At 47.6% G+C, this 23737-nt stretch overlaps 1 pseudogene; it reads left to right on the top strand.

Moving 5' to 3' along the window:
* LOC138267143 (matrix metalloproteinase-15-like) overlaps positions 1-22617 on the top strand; it is a 120956-nt pseudogene extending 98339 nt beyond the window's left edge.
* The last annotated feature ends 1120 nt before the right edge of the window (positions 22618-23737 follow it).

Genomic DNA, 23737 nt, shown 5'->3' with positions numbered 1-23737 from the left:
AGTCCTCAGAGGTCGCTGGTCCCGCTGGATGCATCGCTGTGCAGGTTCTTAGAGTCTGGAGACAGGCCGGTAGGGCTGGGGCCAAGTCAGTGGTCGTCTCTGCAGGGCTTTCAGGTCAACAGTCCACCTTCTTTCTTCAGGTTGTAGGAATCTGATTTCCTGGGTTCAGGGTTGCCCCTAAATACTAAATTTAGGGATGTGTTTAGGTCTGGGGCAGTAGTCAATGGCTACTGTCCTGGAGGGTGGCTACACCCTCTTTGTGCCTCCTCCCTGTGGGGAGGAGGGGCACATCCCTAATCCTATTAGGGAAATCCTCCAAAACAAGATGGAGGATTTCTTAAGGCAGGGGTCACCTCAGTTCAGGGCACCTTAGGGGCTGTCCTGACTGGTGGGTGACTCCTCCTTGTTTTTCTCATTATCTCCTGTGGACTTGACACCAAAAGTGGGGGCTGTGTCCGGAGTGGCGGGCATCTCCACTAGCTGGAGCGCCCTGGGGCGCTGTAACACCAGGCTAGAGCCTTTGAGGCTCACCGCCTGGTGTTACAGTTCCTGAAGGGGGAGCTGTAATGCACCTCCACCCAGTATATGCTTTGTTCCTGGCTACAGAGTGACAAAAGCATTCACCCAATGTGGCCAGAAACCCGTCTGGATGTGGCAGGCTGGCAGGAACTGGTCAGCCTAACACTAGCATTTGGACTGGTAACCAGAGGGCATCTCTAAGATGCCCTCTGTATGCATTTTTCAATAAATCCCACACTGGCATCAGTGTAGATTTATTGTGCTGAGAAGTTTGATACCATACTTCCCAGAATTCAGTGTAGCCATTATGGAACTGTGGAGTTCGTGTTTGACAAACTCCCAGGCCATATACTCTTTATGGCTACCCTGCACCTACAATGTCTAAGATTTGGCTTAGACACTGTAGAGGCATATTGCCCATGCAACTATGCCCTCACCTGTGATATAGTGCTCCCTGCCTTAGGGCTGTAAGGCAGGGAGGCTGTAACTAGAGTCTGTGATCTTCATGTTTAAAACGATTACACAGGTGTAGCGGTCCATTAGCTAGAGCAGTGACTTACCTATGCCACAGACAGTGGGTTGTGGGTATGGCACTCTGTGGGGAGTGCCATATTGACTTAGTCATTTTCTCCCCACCAGCACACACAAGCTGTGAGGAAGTGTGCATGTGCTGAGTGAGGGGTCCCCAGGGTGGCATAATACATGCTGCAGCCCTTAGAGACCTTCCCTGGCCACAGGGCCCTTGGTACCAGGGGTACCACTTACAAAGGACTTATCTGTCACAATTGGGCCAGGGCTGTGCCAATTGTGGAGACAAAGGTACAGTTTAGGGAAAGAACACTGGTGCTTGGGCCTGCTCAGAAGAATCCTAGCACACTTTCAGTCATAACTAGCATCAACAAAAGGCAAAAAGTTAAGGGGTAACAATGCCATCAGATGCATTTTCCTACATCTAGCATGTATCACGCCACACTTCAGACCATCACACCGCTTTCAACAACACATCATCCACACCATATCACACTACACCACAACACACACAATTCACACATCATGTGACACAACACCAATATACTCTGCCATACCATTTTCTCTAAGGCTTGTCAATATCAGTTGGGTATTACTGTCTAAAATGTGTGCTCCTCTAGCCCCCACTTGTACACCCACCAGATCTGCAGTTTAGCCTAAACCCTTTTTCTTTAATTTCGATTTTTTAGCCTTTTTACTGCTACTGGAAATCAGCTGACTGAAAATGTGTACAGGAAGAAGCAGTAAATTTCATGAGGCTCATCTTTCTCAAAGTGAACAGTTAAGAGCCTGTTAGACCCCAAGCTTCTGGAAAAGAGGATGGGCCCTGATTATTAGTTGTTAGAAATGAGGTCTCTGGTTGGCAGTCAGTTTGCACTCTGTCCAAGAAGGGACCCTCACTCTGGTCAGGGTAATGGAGATACATACCTATGATAACCCCTGCTCACCTCCTTGATGGCTTGTCACAAGCAGTCAGGCTTATCTCAGAGGCAATGTGTAAAGTATTTGTACACACAAACAGTTATACAATGAAGATACTACAAAAGGGACACAAAACCAGCTTATAAAAATAGCCAATATTTATCTAAAAAATCAAGCAAGACCAAAACGACAAAAATCCAACATACACAAACAATGTATGAATTTTTAAATTAAAAAGAGTCTTACTCCATCGAGCTCAATGGATGCGTTGCTTTTACACAAAGTATCTAGTTTACGTCGAAAATAAAGCTGCACGTGCAAGCGAGCGTTGGAAAAGTCAGCAAAGTGTCGATTCCTTACTCACAAGTGAGGGTGTGCGTCGCTTCTTCTCCGGTCTGGTAGGCAATGTGTCGTTTTTCTCTCCTGCAGAAGAGCGATGTGTCGATATCCGGGCGGGCAGATTTGTATCCGCGCAGGTTCACAATCATTTTGACACCCAGCGACGGTGCAAGAGAAATTCTAGCGCTGTGTGGGTGATGCGTTGATTTCGGCAGCCGCACACGGGTGTTGTGTCGATTTCACAGCCGTAATGCATGTGGTGCATCGATTTTTCAGCCACAAAGCAGGCGCTGCATTGATTTTTCTCCTGTGCTTGAATTTAAGCCTTGGGTCCACCAGCTTCTCCTTACAAGGGCCCAGGGACTGGATTGGGCACTACTTGGCAGGGTAGGAGTCTCACCCAAAGAGTCCAGGTGCTGGCAGAGGAAGTCTTGGATGGGCATGAGACTTCAAAACAGGGGGCAAGCTCAGTCCAAGCCCATGGAGATACTTCACAAGCAGGAAAACACAGCAAAGTCCAGTCTTTGTTCCCCCTCATGCAGAAGCAGCAACTGCAGGCCAACACAGCAAAGCACACTCACAGGCAAAGGGACAGTACTCCTCCTCCAGCTCTTCAGCTCTTTTGCTTGGCAGAGGTTCCTTTTGATCCAGAAGTAATCTAAAAGTCTGGGGTTTTGGCTTATACCCCTTTCTGCCTTTGAGGTAGGCAAACTTCAAAGGAAGGTCTCTGATGTTCACAAGATCCTGCCTTGCAAAAGCCTGGCCCAGACACACACCGGGGGGTTGGAGACTGCATTGTGTGGGGACAGGCCCAGCCCTTTCAGGTATGTCAGCTCCACCCTCCCCCACCCCCTCTCACTGTAGCTCAGAAGACTCATCAGGATATGCAGGCTACACCACAGCTCTCTTAGTGTCACTATCTAGAGGGAATTCACAAACAGCCCAATTGTCAGTCTGACCCAGATGTGGATTCCACAGGCAGACAGAGGCACAGAATGGTTAAGCAGGAAAATGGCCACTTTCTGAAAGTGGCATTTTCAAACTGACAATCTAAAAACCAACTTTACCAAAAGGTGTATTTTTGAATTCTGAGTTCAGAGACCCCAAACTCCACATCTCTCTGCTCCCAATGTGAAACTGCACTTAAAAGATATTTAAAGGCAGACCCCATGTTAACCTATGAGAGAGATAGGCCTTTCAACAGTGAAAAACGAATTTGGCAGTATTTCACTGCCAGGACATGTAAAACACAGCAGTGCAAGTCCTACCTTTAACATACAGTGCACCCTGCCTATGGGGCTACCTAGGGCCTACCTTAGGGGTGCCTTACATGTACAAAAATGGAAGGTTTGGGCCTGGCAACTGGGTACACTTGCCAGATCGAATTGGAAGTTAAAAACTGCACACACATACACTGTAGTAGCCGGTCTGAGCCCTGTACACAGGGCTACTCTTGTGGGTGGCACAATCAGTGCTGCAGGCCCACTAGTAGCATTTGATTTACAGGCCCTGGAAACCTCTAGTGCACTTTACTAGGGACTTACTAGTAAATCAAATATGCCAATCATTGAATTACACATACAGTTTCCATAGAGAGCACTCGCACTTTAGCACTGGTCAGCAGTGGTAAAGTGACCAGAATACCAATATCCAGCATAAACAAAGACCAGCACACAGTCACAACATAGGAAACAGAGGCAAAAAGACTGGGGAGAATACGCCAAGGATGCCAGGTCTAACATGAGTGCCTCGAAAGGGATCTTCAGCATTTATCATACCTGATCAAATCTAAGATCCCGGGGTTTGTTATTTACTGGGTGCAATAAATGGCACCTATTCCACAATTATGGGGAATTATATTTGGATTCTGGTGCTTCCCCCACCAATATCTGCATGTCTCTGTAAGTACTGGATAGTTATCCCACATTTAATTCCTGTGGGCCTGAGCAGCCAAAGGGATCTGCAGATTACACTGCACCCATAATTTACTGGCTCAGGATGGTTTACAATGGGGTGGTGCGAGATCTATTGTCTTGTGGGATTTTATCATGGCTTTTGTGCTGGTGCTTGAAAAAAATATCACCAATTGAAATGTACCCTTATGAAACGGGTACAGGTGGCTGTAACTAGAGTCTGTGATCTTCATGTTTAAAACGATTACACAGGTGTAGCGGTCCATTAGCTAGAGCGGTGACTTACCATCTTGGCTATGCACACATCCCTTTTGAAATGTGCTTTACCTACTATATTCTCTAAAAACCTAAAGGTTTGAAGTAGAAAAACAGTGCCGCCTGGGATTTTATGTGTAAAAGCAGGGTAAAATCACTGATCCATTAGTTTAAACAAAATTGGGCCTTATGATTTCTTCAGCGGTCAAATTAAACTTGAAGTTACTTTCACCAGGAATTTAATAAATGAGATCACAAGCACGGGTAGTGGCTTAATTTATACTGTAACTAATGCATTAAATTCAATAGGTCGCGCTGAGGGGGGGAGAGTGAGTGTCTAGACTAAATGACTAATGGACAAGTGGAGTTGCACCTTGTTAGGCGCAGGTGGATGGCCTAGGTTCGAGTGTAGTAGAAGCAGAGAGGCCCAGGCCCAGAGTGAGTTGCTGACGAAGCTTCAGCTGAAGGACCCAGTCCGTAACAACTCTTGGAGGTGGTTGCCTGTCTGTGGTTTGTTGGAGGTGGGATTTGTTTCCTGTCTCCTCTTTTCTCCAATGTGGAACCCATGGGCTGTTCCAGCTGCCCCTAGACTCCTAGACTACTTTCAGATCATAAAGGTTCTTCAGTGGCTAGGAGCAGGGTGATACGTTCCCATATTGTTTCCAGCAACAGAACTTGGATGGTCTCTGACCACCTTCGCCACAGCTGCCATTGAATTCAGAGCAATCGTGTATCTCTCTACATTCTGAAGCTCATGGAACAAAAGTATGAATTTTCATTTTGCCTTTGCCTAAAAATATCTTTTTTTAGAAATGTATTCTTTTTGGGCTCCCTCTTTTGCATTTTTGTGTAATGCTAAGAAATGTGTTCTGTAATAACTAGCTCAATTTCTTTGTTTTTTCTTTTTGCCCTTATTTCTCCCTTTGTGCAATTGTTTTTTAGTGCTTTCTTTTTTATATGATGTGCTCATTAGAAAATTAAATTATGATCAGAAGTAAGAGATAACTTTTCTCCTTTTATAACTTCTCTCCCTGTTCATCTAGGTACTGGCGCTTCAATGAACATTCTCACTCAGTTGACACTGGGTACCCGAAACCAATCAGCATATGGGTTGGGATCCCTGACAATCCCAAGGGAGCCTTTCTTAGCTCTGACACAGGTAAGCACTGAGCAGCAAGAGAGTGTTTATGCAGCACTCGCTTTGCAAGCAGTGCCCAGGGACTACATACAGCAGGTGTTACAGCTAATGGTAGCATTTGGTTACAGTATATCTGAGAATTTCTAGAAATGCTTTAGCCTTCAGGGTCTAGCAAATATCAAATTGTGACTTTGACAATTAAAAATAATGGGGCTTATTTACAAGAAACTGATGCCCCAGCTTTCTTGCGTCGCCCCTACCCCACCTAACGACACCGTATTTACAGTGCACCATGGCAGTACTTAGGACAATAGCGTCAGAATTTTTGACACTATTGTGGCGCTTTGCTGCACTAGCGTCAAAGAATTTGACACTAGTGCGGCAGGGTGCAAGGAGGCCCATAGGTTACTATGGGTGCATCATTTTAATGCCTGCAGTGAAATGTTGTAAATGCCATTGCTCCATTTTTGCGGGCCTCCTAGCACTGGAATGCCCTCTTGCATACTTTATGCCTGATGCAGGCATAATGTGGCACAAGGAGGTGCAAAGTGGCACAATGCATGCATTGCACCACTTTGTAAATACAGCACAGCAAAAATGCCTCCTTAACGCCACATTAGCGTAAAACAAATGACGTTAATGTGGTGCAAGGAGGCGCTAGAGGCTTGTAAATATGCTCCATTGGGTACTAGGGAGTCTATTAATAATTCAGTAGGGCTTTGTGGGTGTGAGTTGTTCTATTTTGTCAGGTAAAGCAGAGAGCTATCCTGTTAGTGCAAATGTCTAGCACACAGTCGTAAAAACTCAACAGTATTTTTTAAATATCTGTGTGAACGGGCGTAGTTCTACCTCCTTCGCTTTGCCTCCCAAGAGCCTTCCGGGTTTTATAACAGCAGACATATTGAATTGATACAAGAGATGGGCAGAGTCACGTACTAATTCCTATGTCCTCTGTCCTCTTGGCTGGAAACTCAAGTTGTTGCATCTTCCTTCTCTGTTCAGTTTGGGATGTCCAGTAACAATTTTAGTGATTTCTCTTTTTTGCAAATATATGCAGAATCCAAAAAAACTTGGCAAAAAACTTTGCAAACATATTTAAACAAATCGAAAAATTTAGAGTGGCCAAGCTGCCCTGGCACAGCAACTCTGGCACTGAAGTGCCCTCCTATTCTAGTGGCTATGTACATGTGATCAGGCAAAACGCTGTTACTCACAGTGCAAGACAGACAATGATGGATGGAGTGAGTTGACCTATTGCACCATGCTGTAGGCTGCAATGGGAATCAACGAACTGTGAATGAACCAACCATGAACGAAGAAGGCGTTTCCCCGTTAGGGGGGCTGAATAAATGTGCAAGGAAATCTAAGAGATTTCCTTGCGCCATTTTATTGCCACTTTTAACGCCCGCTCAGAACAGGCTCTAAAAGTAAGCCTACCATTATTTATAATGGGGCCCTATGTACTCTGCAGGAGTAGCTCCAAAATGTTGGTGCTACTCCTGCAGAGTACATCAATAGCGTAAAAAAATTATTCTATTACCCCCTACTCTGCACCTTGGTGCGCCGTATTTTAAATACGGCGCACAGATGGTGGCGGTAGGGGGGCGCTAAGGGGCGCAGAAGAAGTGGCGCTGCACTGGGTTCCTGAATGGCCAAAATTAGCTAAAGTGAAAGTTTGAAGATCAGCAGTGACTTAAACTCCCACTTCTGCATGAAACCTGGGGAGATTTGGTTCTGTCTAGTATAAGTATAATTTAGCTTTATTTCGGCTGAAAGCCATTAAAAGCAATGAGCATAGACAAAAATAAATACATGTTATTTCTAAAAGCATATTTACAATACATAAAAACATGGTTCAAACCAGAATTCATAAAGTCACTAAATGGGTTGGTAGGGCCTCACGAGTAGTCTCATTGGTGTGTCTGTCACTGGCTGATGTCATCCATAGACACTATTGTAGTCACAATTTCCGGCCAGGAATCACAGTGAAAGAATTACAGTCCACTGAATACAGAATCCCCCTAGATCTCTCAAACCAAGCACATTAGAGATATCTGATTACTGCAAACACAATCTTTTCACTGGTGTCACTTGCCAGTATGCAAAGTCACTCCTTGTGGTTCCTTAAACCAAGGAGCCTGCATAGGGGAATGATCCTCCTGGGTATTAAGTATCTTGGGCAAAAGAATACAAAGTGGGCCAAGGTCTCAACTTGCATCGGGCAGTAGTAACAAAAACTAGACACACAACTGCCTTTGTTCCAACCCATGGTGAATGAATTCAATGTTAAGGTCCCCAGTATAAATTTGATAAAAAGATTGTATATTGTCCACGTAATGTTGAAACTTTGGTGATCACTTGTGGTTTAAAAATTGGTCTGTTCTACTACCTGATGACTGGCTACGCCATATCTGAGTTAGTACCGCCTTCCAAGAAAATCGCTTTATACGCGGGATCACATCTCTTATTATAGTCCGGGGAGTCCGCTATACCTCCTCTAGTTTAATCCAATAACACAGATGTCTAATGTGTCGTAACCAGGGGATTAATTCCACGATGTCAAGTGTTAATAACTCAGATATGGCTGCTCGATAAGGGACCTGATGCTCTGAGGACCAAAGACACGCCCAATATATAAGTGGTCTCAAGGCAATTACACTGTGGATCTGGTTGAGGGCCAAGTCAAATCTAAGAGGAATAAGAGGCGTGCTAGCTAGTAAGTATAGCAAAGAACGTAAGAATTTGTTTCCTACCAGCGTCAGTGTCTGTGAATTACAATGCCCCCAAGGTTCCGTGCCATAGGTTGCTGCTGTCACTGCAGCAGCCTTGTACACCATAAGAGCTGGCGAAATTTGCCCTCCCATTGAATTTTTGATTTTCCTTCCGATCACCACTGTCCGCTGCTGGAGGAGGGAAACAAAACTCTTCTCAATTTGCGCAGACCATGAGAGGTTTTCTGTTAGACTTATCCCCAGATAGTCAAATTGGCTAACCTGTTCAATGGGTGCACCCCCCAATGGTCATCTTCCCCCCTAAATGCCTTGTGTGGGTTTATGGCCATAAACGTTGTTTTCTCTGGGTTGATTTCCAGCCCCCTCTTCTCACAAAACATTGCAAATGAGTCTAGTTCACTTTGGAGGCACGTCGGAGTTCTTGATATAAATAGAGTATCATCTGCGAACATGAGAATAGGAACAGGCATTCCCATTAGCTTGGGTGCATCGTGATTGCACAGAGCTGGTTGATCCACTGCACTGTTAATATAAAGGCTAAACAGGGTTGGGGCCAGGACACATCCCTGTCTGACCCCTCTAGCAATAGGAATTGGGGTTGTGAGATCACCTCCCTGGGTCCACCTGACCTTTGCATAAGTTTCCTTGTGTAGGTATTTTATCAACCTTAGAAGTTCACTATTTAGGTCGTAATATTCTAGGGTGCTCCATAGAAGCTCTTGTGGAACTAAGTCAAATGCCGCCCTTAGATCAATAACATTCAAATGGTCCCTTTTTAACGTTAGGTACTTCTAACATAGTAGTTTAAATCTGAGGACTTGGTCTACTGTACTAACCCCCTTCCTGAAGCCAGCCTGGAAGTCTGAAAGAATCTGATGACTATCAATCCAAGAGTGCAACCTGGTCAAAACCTGTTTACAAAATACCTTTTGGCTAATGTAATTAGACTTATCTGTCTAAAGTTACCTTGGGAGTCTCTGTCCCCCTTTTGATAGATTGGAACTCTTGTTGCTCCTCGCCACGTGGGGGGAGACCTCCCCTCAGAATAGCATTACTTAAGATGTTAGATACAGTGTCCAGACTTCAGGTCGTGACAAATACAGGTCGCCTGGTATGGCATCTGGGCCCGGAGCCTTTCCTTTGCGTAGTGTTTGAAGGGCCTGGGAGGTTTCCTCCAGGGTAAAAGTAGCCAAATCAAAGTCTAACAAGCCTGGTTTAGTGACAGATGGGTTAAAGGTGGTACTATTCCCCAATAGTGTTGATGGAGGTGCTTTATTATCAGGCCTTTCTCTATAGAGGTCTTTAAAGTGGGACACCCATCTTTCAGGCTGTATTGATGGGTTGCTCTCATCTTTTTGGGGATCCTTTCTATCTGCCATCATCTTCCAGAATTGTTTGATATCTCCCTCTCAAAGGGCGCCGGATAAAGTGTCCCATTGGGCACTCTCCCACTCTTTTTTAGCTTCATTTGGTGTCTTTTTATAGAGGTTCCTCACTGCCCTTATCTCAGAAATATTCCATGTATGCAGTGCTCCCAATAGCTGAGATTTTACCTGGCGACAGGAGCTGGTAAACCACCTCAGTGGTCTACCTGTGCCCCCCCTCTTCTTCTTGCTACCATGAAGAGGGGCCTCAGTCAGTTCATCAAACAGCAGTGCAACTGCACAAAGTTTACTAATGAAGAATTAGTGGACTTCAAGGGAGACAGGCTCTCTTTAATGTTGTAATAAATTGCATCCTGGACCTTTATGACGTTTGCCACTGCTGCCCACTTGACGTTCTTATTATTATTAGTCATCTTTGTATTATTGCCCATCACCCATGGGGACAGATTGTTACTTCTAAACAAGGGAGCTGTAAAAACTGCTTGGTGGTCACTATCAGCCCTTGGTATCACTACCATGTCGCTAAGAGGTAACCAAAGCAAGTGGTCTACAAAGATGTAATCGAGATGGCTTGCAAAGGTACCTTTTTTTAAAGTAGGTACTGCCGGGGTATCTGACTTTGTATTCCCATTGACCTGCCTTAGCCCTGTGTTAGTTATTAAATTCCCTAACTGGGCTGCCACTCCCGCGGTGTTCTGTGTCACTATCTGCACTGGACCTGATCTGCCTATGAATTCTGCATGCTGACTTCTTAGTCATTGGTGGTCTTTATTGCAGCTCATTTCAGTGTTGCAGTCCCCCGCTAGAATTAGGCCAGTTCCCCCAGTCAACTGGATCAGCAAGTCCAAAAGATATTTCATCATGGAGGTTTGAGTACTTAATGGTGCAGGTGTGATATAAATATTTACAATAGCTATATCGGTAAACCCCCTTTGGTTCTTAATGTTTAATTCCACGGCCAGGATATCTCTATTAGTACTTGGGATCTCTTTTACCTTTGGGAGTAAGTCCTGTTTTTACCAGATTACCAAGTCTCCTGAAGCACGCCCTGATGAAGAGGGTAGAGCCAGCCTCTGGAAGGTCAGGTGCCCCTTTCTATGCAGTACCTGTGTTGCCCAGGTTTCCTGCATCAGGATGACATGGTGCTGGTCTATAAAATTGCAACCTTCTGGGTCACTTAGTTTTGATCTTAGACCCGCCACATTCTAGATAGAAACTTTATTAGGTCACCATCATGCCGTCCCAGCCCCAACCCTTTCAGCTTCTTGTGCGGGTTGGTAGTATTTTCCCTCCTTGTCAGATCCCAGTGAACATCAAAGGGCTCTTGACAGGTTGGTTCCTTCCCTTCCTCGCTATTTATTGTAGGCCAGGTGAGTTTATGGCTCGTCAGGGTGCTACTATTTGTGGAACACTTGTCCGCTGCGGCTGGCTGCTGTTCCTTTAGTCAGTCAACATGAGACGTGTCACTGATAATTTCCAAGATGGCGCAGTGTAGATGTTGGGGAGGCGGATTTCTACAGTTGTCCCTAGTTCTACAGTTTTCAGATGTTTAATCTTACCCTTATTTGTAGCAATGTTCGAAGTCTGGGTCTTTGCTCAAGGGATAATAAGCCATCTACTAGGTCTTGATTGGATAGCTTTAGCCCTATGCAGTCCGGCCCTATACCTACTCCTGAAATTCTCTTAGCTTGCCTTATGTCTCCTCTTATTACCGATCTACATTTCCTTGTTTCCCTGATCCAATTGGTTACTTTATTTTTAAGTGAATCTCGAGATTCAGTATTACCCTGGGTTAACTTTGGGACATTCGTCAGGTATAGGTCATACTGTCTTCCGTCGTTATTGGGCTGGGAAGATCTTCCTGCTGTTTCTTGGTTCCCAAGGGCCCGCCACCCTATGTTGTCTCCGGGGGCCTGCCCATCCTCCCCTGTTGACTTGAGGCCACTTGGTCTTAATACGGCTGGGGCTGGGCACCCCTTCGGGTGGTATTCCCCAAATGCTCCAGTAGGCACTATGTTTGCATGCACCTTCCTACTCCTTGCGAGGTCGTGAGTGTTGGTAAGTTGGATTGTAGGTGTAGATAGCTGCGCAGGATCTAGCACGGGGTACGACCTTCCCAGCTTCTCTATTATAACTGCTATACAGTCCAATTTCTCGTGCAACATCTTGCCCAGAGTGTTCTTGCAGTCTCGTAGATTCACGATTTCTCCCCTGAGGTGGGCTAGCTGATCCCTAGTAGAGGCTTCCCCCATATTGCCTCCATGATTGTTAGCCTCACCCGTTTGGGTAGTTTTGCAATCACCATTACCATTCCTAGAATCCTCAAGCAGTGGAAAACGATGAGGACACTCAAAGATGGATTCAGTTTGCTCTGATAGCCTCTCCTGAGCATGTTCAGTGGGTGATAAGGAAATTACAGGAACCCTCCTCCCTACCACCCCCCAGCTGCTTCCCCTTGTTGACCTTGGGGACCTGGTGCTGTCTGCTCGATTTTTTTAAAGAAGGACTTGATGTTTTGTGTTAATAGTTCAGCCCCCCCCCCCACCTTCCCTGATGCTTTAGTCTTTGGGGCTAACAGGCTTTCCACTTCCTCAGTTAGCTCATCTATTTGGTCCATAGTGCAATTCTCAGCAGAGTGTCTGGGGTGTTTTCTGAGCCACCCATCCCGTTTTGTTTGCCACTCACTTTCCTTTTCCCCATTTCTTCTCACAATGCACAATGTCCAATGTCCAGAGCCTCCTGGCTTCCCCTTAACATGCAGGGGTGGGGACAATGGACAAGAAAGAGAGCTTGGGTGTTAATTATTTAACTAACGACGACTCACCAAGGTGGAGGGCCCGCAGATGAAAAAACCAAGAGGGAGGGCCCAGCTCCACCTCTTCCTGGCGCTGATGGGCACAGACAGGCCCGCACTTAGCCTGGGCTTTGCCCGGGCGCGTCCCGCGCTGCGGGGGTGAAGGCAGCGCTTTGTAGTGTGGGTTTTTGGGTCCTCCCCCTTCAAGTCCACGCCTTCTGGCACAGAGGATTATGGAACCATGAGTCCCCTTTGAGAGCAGCAGCAGCAAGGTTGTAGCAGGTCCTGCACCGTAGTGGTGAAGGCAGCACTTTGCAGTGCAGGGTTTGAGTCCTCCCCCTTCAAGAACACGCCTCCTGGCGCAAAGGATTATGGGACCGAGAGTCCCCTTTGAGAGTAGCAGCAGCAAGGTTGTAGCGCATCCCGCGCCACGGTGGTAAAGGCAATGCTTCGTAGCTGGGGGCTTTAGTCCTCCCCCTTTAAGTACCCGCCTCCTGGCGCAGAGGATTATGGGACCAAGAGTCCCCTTTGAGAGTAGCAGCAGCAAGGTTGTAGCGCGTCCCGTGTCGCAGTGGTGAAGGCTGCGCTTAGTAGCACGGGGTTTGGGCCCTCCCCTTTCAAGTCTACGCCTCCTGACGCAGAGGATTATGGGACCGAGAGTCCCCTTTGAGAGTAGCAGCAGCAAGGTTGTAGCACGTTAAGTACCTGCTCGAGCGATGCAAGTACACTCATCCGGTCAGCTTAAGGTACTTTCCTCCTGTCACAAGCCTCTATTAGCTTCAAGCATTCTGCTTGCTTCAGACTGGCACGGGCACTTTTTTCATTTCCGAAGCAGTAGACAACACTTAACTGCTCCTCTTAGAGATACCGATTTAAAACCCAACAAAATGCTACAAACAGCTCGTGAAACTGTCCAACCTGACACCATAGAGCTCTTTCTAGCAAACATTCAGCAACAAATAGAACATAACACTACTCCCGGATATAGAATTAAACACTACACTTTCAACAACACCTGTTCTGTTTAGTACCTCTGAACAGAAAGTGGTGTCAATCCACCATATTATCTAGATGAGAATTTAAATTAGAAATGGTCAGCAGTTCCCAAACTCTTCACATATTATTTGCAAAGAAAGACATAGGTCCTCATTTTGAGTTTAGATCGGTGGGAGGAACGCCCGAAAGCAACAGTCCTCAAACCCTGCTAAACCCACATTTTCCCTGCCCCAGTCAGAGATGAGACAATTGCAAGTTTACCTCGGTGGAATCTCTGCTGGCTCTACTGATGGCAACCCCTGACAAGTCAGTCCTTCCGCCACAGGATCGGCAAATCACAGAGATGCTAAATGAACCCATTACGAGCAGGGTGATAGTCACTGATTTTCGCTGCCTCGTCCACCCTGTGAGGCAGATATAGGCAGAGAAAATGTAGAATGTTCCTTAAGCACAACAAAGAATGCCCTGTGTATTGGAGGCTATTTGTTATGTGTTTATATGAAGCAAACTCCCTCTTTGGTTGGTTGTTTTCTCGAAAAAAACGTGTTTTGAACAGGCACTTTAAGCATTATCCCCTCTGCAAGCCTGCAGTGTTGCAGCACAGAGATCTCTTCCAAGCAGTTGGAGATCTGTAAATGGGACAGATGGTTTGCTGCCAAGGTAGCTCAGGCCGGGGTCTTCACCTCTGCAAAGTTCTTAATTGACCCCCATAGTGTTTCTCCTTGTCATGATGTTGTTCAGTTCTAATAAGTTATTGTAGTTACACTGGTCCTAATGGCAAAGTGCTTAAATACTATTAAATTACCCCTCAGCGGTGGAGATTTTCTCTCTTGATAAATGGGGCTCCTTAGAGTCGAAACTGAACAAGTGAGAAAATGTAGAAATGCTCCAAGCTCAACTATTGGGAAGAGGGTTTCTTATTTATTGAGCTTTCAAATTAGCAGTGCTTGACCCAGGATAGCTGTGCTAATTGGTTTTATTCAGCAAATCACATAAATTGAGTATGTTAGCTCAGTTATATTAAGGAGATTGTCTCACTTTATGTAGTTGCATTTAGGTGTCAAGGTTATTAGGCTAGTGAATTGGATTGGCTATTTAAATCTCCAGCATTAACTGTAATGGATGATGTTGGATACTTATGCTTGTTACATTTGGATCAGCGCAAAACTTTCCACGATGAAGGAAATGAAGTGGAATAGGTTTATTGTTTTGGAACCTTTAGCAGATTCGTCAAATGGCCTCAACGGTATTAACAAAACAAAAAACACTCTTCCTATGGAAAACTCTGACATAACTATAACTATGGTGACTTCCACTGTGTTATATGTGTGGTATGAGTAATTTTTTCATATATTTACTTATACTGATGCATTAGTTGCTTCTGTTTGATACTGTTAAAAGTGGTTCCGGTTCAGTCTGATGTTCAGCTAAATGAACAGCAACAGGTGTTGAGTTGGTTATATTGAGTTACTTATTTACGTTGGACTGGAACTTTCATACTGTTATTTTACTTTGAATAAACTACACCTTTGCTGATTTACTTACATCAATTGATACAAAAGATACAGTAGACAGAATAAAAGTGTACAGGGGCCTCACCCAGTAAATTAAAACAAAAAGAAAGAAATTGTTAAAATGTCTGTTTGTCATGAATGTTTTTGCGATAAAACATTTGTCAAACACACATTTCTCATTTTGGGTTTCTTTAAATTCTTACACATGGGTTTCTTTCAATTCTTAAACATGTGTTTGCTGTGTTCGTTGGATTAGTTACATTTCTCAAGTTATTTAATTCAGTTAGTTAAAATGAAACATGTGTTTTGTTTGACCTGTTAATGTTACGCGTGGTTCATCAGATGAGTGATATTTGAATTAAATAGTTACATGGGGGCATTCCTCAAGTAAAGGTTACAAAACAAAACTGGAAAATGACACAGTCATTTGATTTGTATATTCCCCCCCATCTTCTTGTACTGAATGTTATTCTCTATTCTGTTTCTCAGCCTACACATATTTTTACAAAAATAACAAGTACTGGAAGTTTGACAACCAGCGTCTAAAGACAGAGCCAGGGTACCCTAAATCAATTCTGAGAGACTTCACGGGCTGTCAAAAATTGTTTGTTGGACCAGTTCCTGGGCCCAAATGGCTTGACCTGGATCGTACACGCTTCAACCCTGATGTTAACGGTGGAAAGGACAATGACATGGACCAGAAGGAAGAGGAGACTGATGGGCATGAAGAAGCCAGAGCAAGTGTGGTCCTACATCCAGAAAGCAGGAATGATGGGGGTGAGCAGAGCAATGATGTTGACGTGGTGATCCACATTGACGAGTACACACACACACCATGAGCGTTGTCATGGTAGTGGTGCCACTGGTCCTATTGCTTTGCATCCTGGCTGTCATCTATGCCATTTTGCTGTTGCAGGGAAAGAGGATACCTCGTATGCATACCTACTAGAAATACTCCTTTAAATAATAGGTGTGATCCTCCGCCTTGAATTTCTGGGTCTCTGAATTATTTTATTCTTCACTACCGCTACTAGAGCACGCCTTTCCAACACACCCTATTCCCAGTGTTGTGGTGGGATGAAACCAGGAGAACCATGTATGGTGACAATTTCTAAAATTGTGACTTGTTGTAATAATGTATTATTTCCACTCACGCATTCAATTTGGAAAGTTACCCTGTGGCCTTCCATTCCTATTTTTAAAGTTAACTTTGATAAGTTAAGCCGACTGAAAGCCTTATTGTTTCAAAAGGATGTTGCATTAACATCTGCTCAAGAAACTATTGATCTTCAGGTTGTAAGGTCTTCCTTTGAAATACAATCGCTTTTGCACACAAACGTGCTGCAGAATTTGCCGATCTTGTCCACCGAAGATTTCGTGCTTCAAATACTGCAGGACTGGTACACTTTTTCAAAGGGATGGGTTTGGCTTCGTTAGATTCCAGACTATATTTGTAATAATACCGTCCTGTTTGCACTCTTTGGTTTCCAGTGTATTTGGAGGCATACTGCTTGTGTTATTCCTTCTCATTGCTATTTTTTCCTATTTTTGTTGCTACACAATGGATGTTCCACCCCAAGGCCAAATGGTGATGAACTTACCACACGTTCGGCTGTGATATGAATGCATCATACAGTACTTTGGAGTGTCTTTGCTTAAGGAATTCAGTGTAAACTGGTCTTTGTTCTTTAGGCCCTTGTGGCTACCCTGCGCGCAGCCTGTGTTCTGCTGCCTCTTGTGCTCTTTCACGAGTGCACTGTACATATGTCTTGCAATGCAATTGGTTCAATCTACAGATAAATATCTGCATGTGCGTCCATTGAGGGTTCACCTTCAGTGCTGTCCTGTGAGACTGCCACTGCTGCAGGATGCTTGCTATGAGCCATTTCTACTGCTTGATATGAATGCTACAGATACTGGATGCATGGATTTTGGCTCTTCTACTGCGGCTATACTCCAAGATGCCACACCTTCAGCATCTGCTGACTGGACTGGATATGACCATGTTTGTTACTTGTAACTTGTCTCTCAGGCCACTGTGGTTCTGTCGTCTGTGGATGCAGGTTCCTTCCTGGATCCCACTGACTCTTTGAACAATGGGACACATTATGTAAGACTCCTAGACTTTTAATGTGGCCCCTTGTTTCTTTAAAAACATTTTTTTTTTAAACGCTTTATTGTTTTTTTTTTTAGCAAACACAAAAGGTCACAATTGCGCTCCATGGACGGAGCACTACACCGGTATAAAGCAACAGCAAGGTCTTCAAACCTATGACCACCCTGAATTTCTAATCGTGCACCACACCTCTCACGCTGAGGTCTCACACATGGCTCCATCCTCCCAGGGCCCCATCCATTTCCCCCACACTTTTCCATGCTTGGCAGGACATCCCCTTGCTTCATAGACGAGTTTTCCCTGGGAGGTGCACCAGTCAACCCCCCGGCGCCACTTCGCCAGCATCGGAGCTGTTTCCGCCCTCCAGTTCGATGCAATGTCCCTTTTGGCCACCAAACAAGACATCCCCACAAAAGCTCGATCCGCTCTGCTAGATCCCACTCCTTCAAGTACCCCCCATAGGATTGGCACGGTGCGGGCTCGATCTCCTCCTGTAAGACTCTGGAAATCTCTGCCAACACCGCTCACCAGTAAGTCGCAATATAGGGCCATGCCCATACCATTTGAAAAAAAAACGGCATTCGGGCCCGCACACCGAGGACAGTCAGCCTGCAACCAAAGGCCCGCCCTGTGTAACCTTTCGGGGGAGAGGTAAGGCACATGAAGAAAGTAGGTCTGCACCACTCTAAGATGGGAAGTCATGGTCAACAGTCTCGGGGCCATCAGGGCATCCCTTCAGTCCTCGTCCTCCATCGGACCCACCCATTGCTCCCACCATTCTCGAAGCTTGTCAAGCGACTGCGAAGTACTAGCAGTCAACGTGCGGTATATGCGTGAGACTATCTCTCTTCCCAGATGTCCCATTACTGTCTTGGCCTCAATCAGGCTGAACTCGGGGAGAGCCGTTCCCCCTTGAATGTGTACCTGCAGTGCATGGCGGGGTTGTAGATACTTATGGAACTGGGTCCTGTTGAGTGAAAAGTGCTGCTGGAGTTCCTGGAAGGACCGCATATGCTCACCCACCCTGACGTCACCGAGCAATGAAATCCCAATGAGATCCCACTTGTGAAACCCCCATAGCGCCAAGACCTCCCTCAGCCATGAACCCTGCCACAGTGGAGTTTCCTGGGTGAGACGACGCCACCATCCCGATGCTCGCTGCCACCCTCATCACCTCCGGAACACTGTGTGGTACAGGGTCGCCATATAACATCCGAAGCAAACTGGGAAAGCCCATTGTCAGAAGCTCCAGTTGATAGGCGGGGTCTGTCCAACCCACCCCCCCCAGCCAGTCGTTAATCACCTGCAGGCGCATCGCCAGGTGGTAGAGGTAAAGATTGGACATCCCCAGACCGCCCTCGTACACATTGCCTTGACAGACACGAAGTGCCAGGCGGGGGCGGGGGCGGGAGCAATGCCACAAGAACTGCTGTGCCATGGCCTCCATATCGGTGAACCAGCGCCTAGGAACATAAGGGAAATTTTGAAGCAAGTAAAGGAACTGGGGAAGCACCATCATTTTGTATAACGCTATCCGACCAAGTATATTAAGCAGTAAGGTCTTCCATCTCTGGAGATCATCCTTGACCCGCCTGGCCAAGGGCTTAACATTAAGAGACCTTGCCAACACTGGCAGCAACGCTACATGTATTCCCAGGTACCGGAAGCTATTGCGTCGAATGGGTATAGTGTTTTGCCAGTCATAACAGTCCCTGGAATGGCAGAGCGGAATCAAAAGAGACTTGCTGGGGTTAACTACTAGGCCCAACACTTACGCGAACAGTCCCAGCAGCTGCAACACCCTAGGTCCACCACTAGCTGGGTTGGCCAGGAACAGGAGCACATCATCCGCGTACAGCACGATGCGATCTTCCCTCCCCGTAGGCCACGACCAGCCCTCAACCAGGGGATCATCCCGAAGCAGCTTCACCAGCAATTCCATCACCAAGGCGAACAGGAGTGGGGAGAGGGGGCACCCCTGGCGGGTTCCCCTGTGGATAGGAAACTGTTCCGAGACCGCCCCGTTGACTTGTACCCGGGCCGTTGGATTAGAGTAGAGGAGACCCACCAATGCACGGAACCGCGGACCGAGCCCGGCTTTCACAAAGACTCGCCGAAGGTATGACCAATCTACAGTATCGAATGCCTTTTCAAAGTCCAGAAGCAGGAGCACCAAAGGAGAAGTTAGGAGGGCCCGATTGGCCAAAGCCACATGCAGACGCCGAATGCAGTGCTGGGTACCTCTCATAGGCATAAAGCACACTGGTCAGGGTGGATCAGCGAGGGTAACACCCTCTTCAATATGAAGCCAACACCGTAGAGAAGATCTTCAGTTCATTGTTAAGAAGTGATATGGGGCGGTACGCCCAACAATCCCGCGAAGGGGGCCCAGTCTTCGGAATCACCACAATAGTGGCCTGATCCAGGCCCGGGGGAACCCCCCCCACCTCTCAGCCTCCTCATACATGGCTTGAGGTGGGGAACTAAGGTGTCCCGGAATTTTGCGTAAAATTCAGTTGGCAAACCGCCGGGTGTCTTACCCGCAGCCAATTCCGCCATAGCCGTTGCAACCTCTTTGAGGCTGATCAGCTCGTCAAGGTCACGTCTATCCACCACAGAAACTTTGGGAAGGGTCACCTCATCTAATAAAGGGGCTTTGTTCTCGACCAGGGGCCTAGGCCGCTCCTCATAGAGTCTTCGGTAATAGGTAGCGAAACTCTGCGCTATCTCACCCGGTATCCGGGACACAGCACCCGAGTAGTCAACGATCTCTGGGACCACCCTGTCTGCCATCGGTCTCGTGTCAAGCCAGTACAAGAGCTTGCTGTTTTTGTCTCCCCACCTGTATATACGGGCCGTGGAGGCTCGCCACATGTGCTTCGCAGTCTCAAGCGTTATGTGCTTAATCTCTTCCTGCACCCAGGCCAACTGCCGCGTGACCGCTACACCCGACGACCCTGCAATTTGGCCATCTAGGCGTACCGCCTTTGCTTCGAGCACCGATACTTTCTGATTGCGCACACACTCTCGCGCCTGGAGGAGGTGCCTGGCGTGCCCCCTGATAGTTGCCTTACAGGCCCCCCAAATTGTGCCTGGTGACGCCACGGACCCCAAGTTAAAAGTGAAAAAATCCGAGAGCGGATCTCCGAGGGGCTGAACTTACTCCTTGTCCTGCAGGCACCAGGCGTTGAGCCACCACATAGGCCGCCGGTCAGTGCCCACCCTGTCCAGACGAAGAAGGAGCGGCGCGTGATCCGAGACCCCATGTGGAAGGATCTCCACTCCCGAGACTCGGGGCACGTCGAGAGCTGGCACAAAAAAGAGATTGATTCTTGCGTGAGTATGGTGAGCTGTTGAAGTGTGAGTGTATTGTTACAAATGAGGGTGCCAAACCCACCACGCATCCATCGCAGAGACCCAGACCCTCCATCCATCTACGCAATCCAGCTGCCCCCACCCTGCACCCAGAGGACAGGGGTCAGGCGATGTCAATCTCAGGGTCCACGACGGAATTAAAGTCACCCTCCACTACGGTCAGTCCCAGGGGAAGTCCCGCCACCACATCTCTGAGGGTCGCCAGGAACCGCTCTTGCGCACCTGGCGGGGCATAGACACTAAGGATATTAACCAGATGTCCCCCAAGTAGGCCAGACACTGCCCCATACCGCCCCTGCAGATCCAACCGGGAGACAGCTACCACCATTGGCAAAGAACGATGCAGCAGCACTGCCACGCCTCGCGAGCCCCTGGAGAATCCCGTGTGATAAATCCTGTCATAGCCCCCCTCATGAGCATAGGGCATCAAGTACCCATCAAGTGGGTCTCCTGGAGCAGAACCACGGAAGGGGCAAAGCGACAGATAATTGAGAAGACCTTGGACCACTTGATTTTGCCTAGGAGCCCGTTTAAATTCCAGGAGAGGACCCGCTTGTCGCACTCAGGCATTGGTACAAACGCAGTCGCTTCCCGAGGAGCGCATCTGTATGAACCTCCCATTGTGACCAACTAATCAAGAACAAGAAAACAAAACACAAGTCCAGTCTTGGACATCAATGAATAAACAATCCACCCATTCCCCCCAACTCCCCTCACCACATACTTCCGACCCAGAAGCATCTGCCGCCCAGAACTGTAAATACAGAGTGTCAATCGCAAGCGTGTCGTGGTGGACCCCTCCTTCCAGACAGAGTTCTGCAATACGGCTCTCTGCCGCCCCACGTCCAGTGTCAGAGGGACGCCAACATCTATGTTCTCCCCTTCGGCACGGGGATCAGGCAGGTCAGCCCCAAGAAAGCTGGGGGGACTGACTGAGGCGCTCATCCCCGGAGCTGGGGCCAGGCTCCCCCTGCAAGGGCCCTCCAATGGGCCCCATCTTTGGATTGACTCTGGCCTGTCCAGCCATCGTCTATCAATCTGCTGCGCAGGCCACTCTGCCCCCTCCAGGACATCCGGTGCTCCTCTGTAAGCCAGTCCCTCGCCGCCTCCGGTGAGTCAAAGAAGAATGACTTTCCGTCGTGGAGAACCTTGAGGTGAGCAGGAAAGAGGAGTATATAGGTCAATTGCATCGCCCGGAGATTCTGCTTGACCCCCTCATATGAACGTCGCTTGGCCTGCACCTCACGGGTATAATCGGGGAAGACGAGGATCCTGTGTTTGTACCAGCGGAGGTCCAGGCGCGCCCTCGCCTCTTGCAGGATGGTGTCCGATCTTTGAAGTTAAGGAACCAAGCGTTCATCAGCTGTCGAGGGCCGCCCAGCAGGGGCCGGGGCACCAAAGCCCTATGTGCTCGTTCAGTGGCGAACCAGGGGGAGAGCCGATGGTCGGGGACCCAGGATTGATCCAACGTTCCAGGAAATCAATGGCGCGCCCCGCCTCCTCCGGGAATCCCACGAAGCATAGGTTATCCCGCTTAGCCCGGTTTTCGTCATCTTCGACCCTGTGGTGCAGTTCACCTGTGCGAGTCTGCAACTGTGCGACCTTGGCCTTGAGATCCGCAATGTCATCCTCGGCCTGGGAGACGTGGTCTTCCACCTCCTTAATTCGACCCACTGCGTTCCGTAGGTCCTGTCGCAGTAGGCCAACATCCTCTCGCACCTCCCCAACCCTTGTCTCTACCGCCAACTGCGAAGACTGGATGGCCTGAAGGATTGCTGCGGTCTCAGAGGCCTGGTCACCCACCGCCCGGGGGACGTCTGCCTGGCAAAGTGGTCTATGCACTGCTGCGATGCCGGCGGCTGTTTACTTGCTTTGTCTTTGCCCATCACTGTCTCCAGTCCAGCGGCGTCCGCAAGGCGAGGATTCCCTCCAGGGGCCCAGGCACCAAAGGGTATGTGGGAAGGCTGTTACCGACTCACTCTCTGCTCCTCAACGCCGTCCCGGGCAGACAACCAGTCCGGATCCGCCCAGGCGGCGGCAGCACACTTAGGGGGTTATTCTAACTTTGGAGGAGTGTTAATCCGTCCCAAAAGTGACGGTAAAGTGACGGATATACCACCAGCCGTATTACGAGTTCCATAGGATATAATGGACTCGTAATACGGCTGGTGGTAAATCCGCCACTTTTCCGTCACTTTTGGGACGGATTAACACCTCCTCCAAAGTTAGAATAACCCCCCTAGCTCCCACCCGGTCAAGCACCAACACAGACTCCACTAGGCCGGGCCCCGGCCCTGTCCACCGCCAATCCCCACACTCCGCTCTTCAGGACTCAGGCCACCTCACCAACGTCAGCTCTCTGCCTCAAGCCGCTCTTCGCGGGCCTCCACGATCTCCTCGTAGCCCTTGCATCGACCGGGGGGCCTCCAGACCCCCCCTACTTCTGCCACTTGGTCTGTTGCGCTGCACACTGACTGCGTCTCTGCAGCGTCTTCTCCCCACTCCGACCAGGGTCTCCGCACCCCAGCCCCAGGCATCAACCCGGGTGGCCCACCTGTCCAGCTCCTCCAGCCGTCCCTCTTCTTGACGCCCGTGGCCACGCCCCTCTTTAAAAAAACATTTTATGATCGTTTTATGCTATTAATTTGAGCTTAGTCTCCCACAACCAAGGGGAGTGTGTTGTAAGGTACTTTTGGGACTGTGCTGGGTCTCCATTTAGTTTTCACATTTTAACTAGACATCTTTTTCTGATGGTGATTTTTTTACATGTTTTACACTAGCACGATAATGTACTGAGAAGACACTGTACATGCAGCGTATTACTAGTAAGCTTTGCCGTCATGTAATCTGTACTCTCTATCCAACGCTAGGCACATAGAATGCGATGCCCTTGTGTGAGACAGCATTGAAGCTCCAGCCAAACCATTGCATCAGCTCTGCAACTCTGACGCAGTGTGACATGAACAGTTCTTTTGTTCTAAAAACAGCCTCTGCTTTTTATTTGGCAGAGAAGCACTTCAGAGGGTACTCCCACTGTGCTCTCTATAATATAGGTAGTAATAGATAAGAGTATGTCAATATAGTAACATTGCCATGGTTGAATTGTTTATCTTTTTCACCATTCTCATAATGCTGGTTACAATGTTTTGTTTCAGCTGCTTAATAATCGCAGTTCACTCTTTCCATGCAAGAATACAGTTGTTTTAATAAAT

The sequence above is a fragment of the Pleurodeles waltl genome, chromosome 12, assembly GCF_031143425.1.
Source record: "Pleurodeles waltl isolate 20211129_DDA chromosome 12, aPleWal1.hap1.20221129, whole genome shotgun sequence".
Classification (NCBI taxonomy): domain Eukaryota; kingdom Metazoa; phylum Chordata; class Amphibia; order Caudata; family Salamandridae; genus Pleurodeles; species Pleurodeles waltl.
The sequence above is the reverse complement of the archived record's forward strand: the minus strand, read 5'-3'. Positions and strand labels throughout refer to the sequence as shown.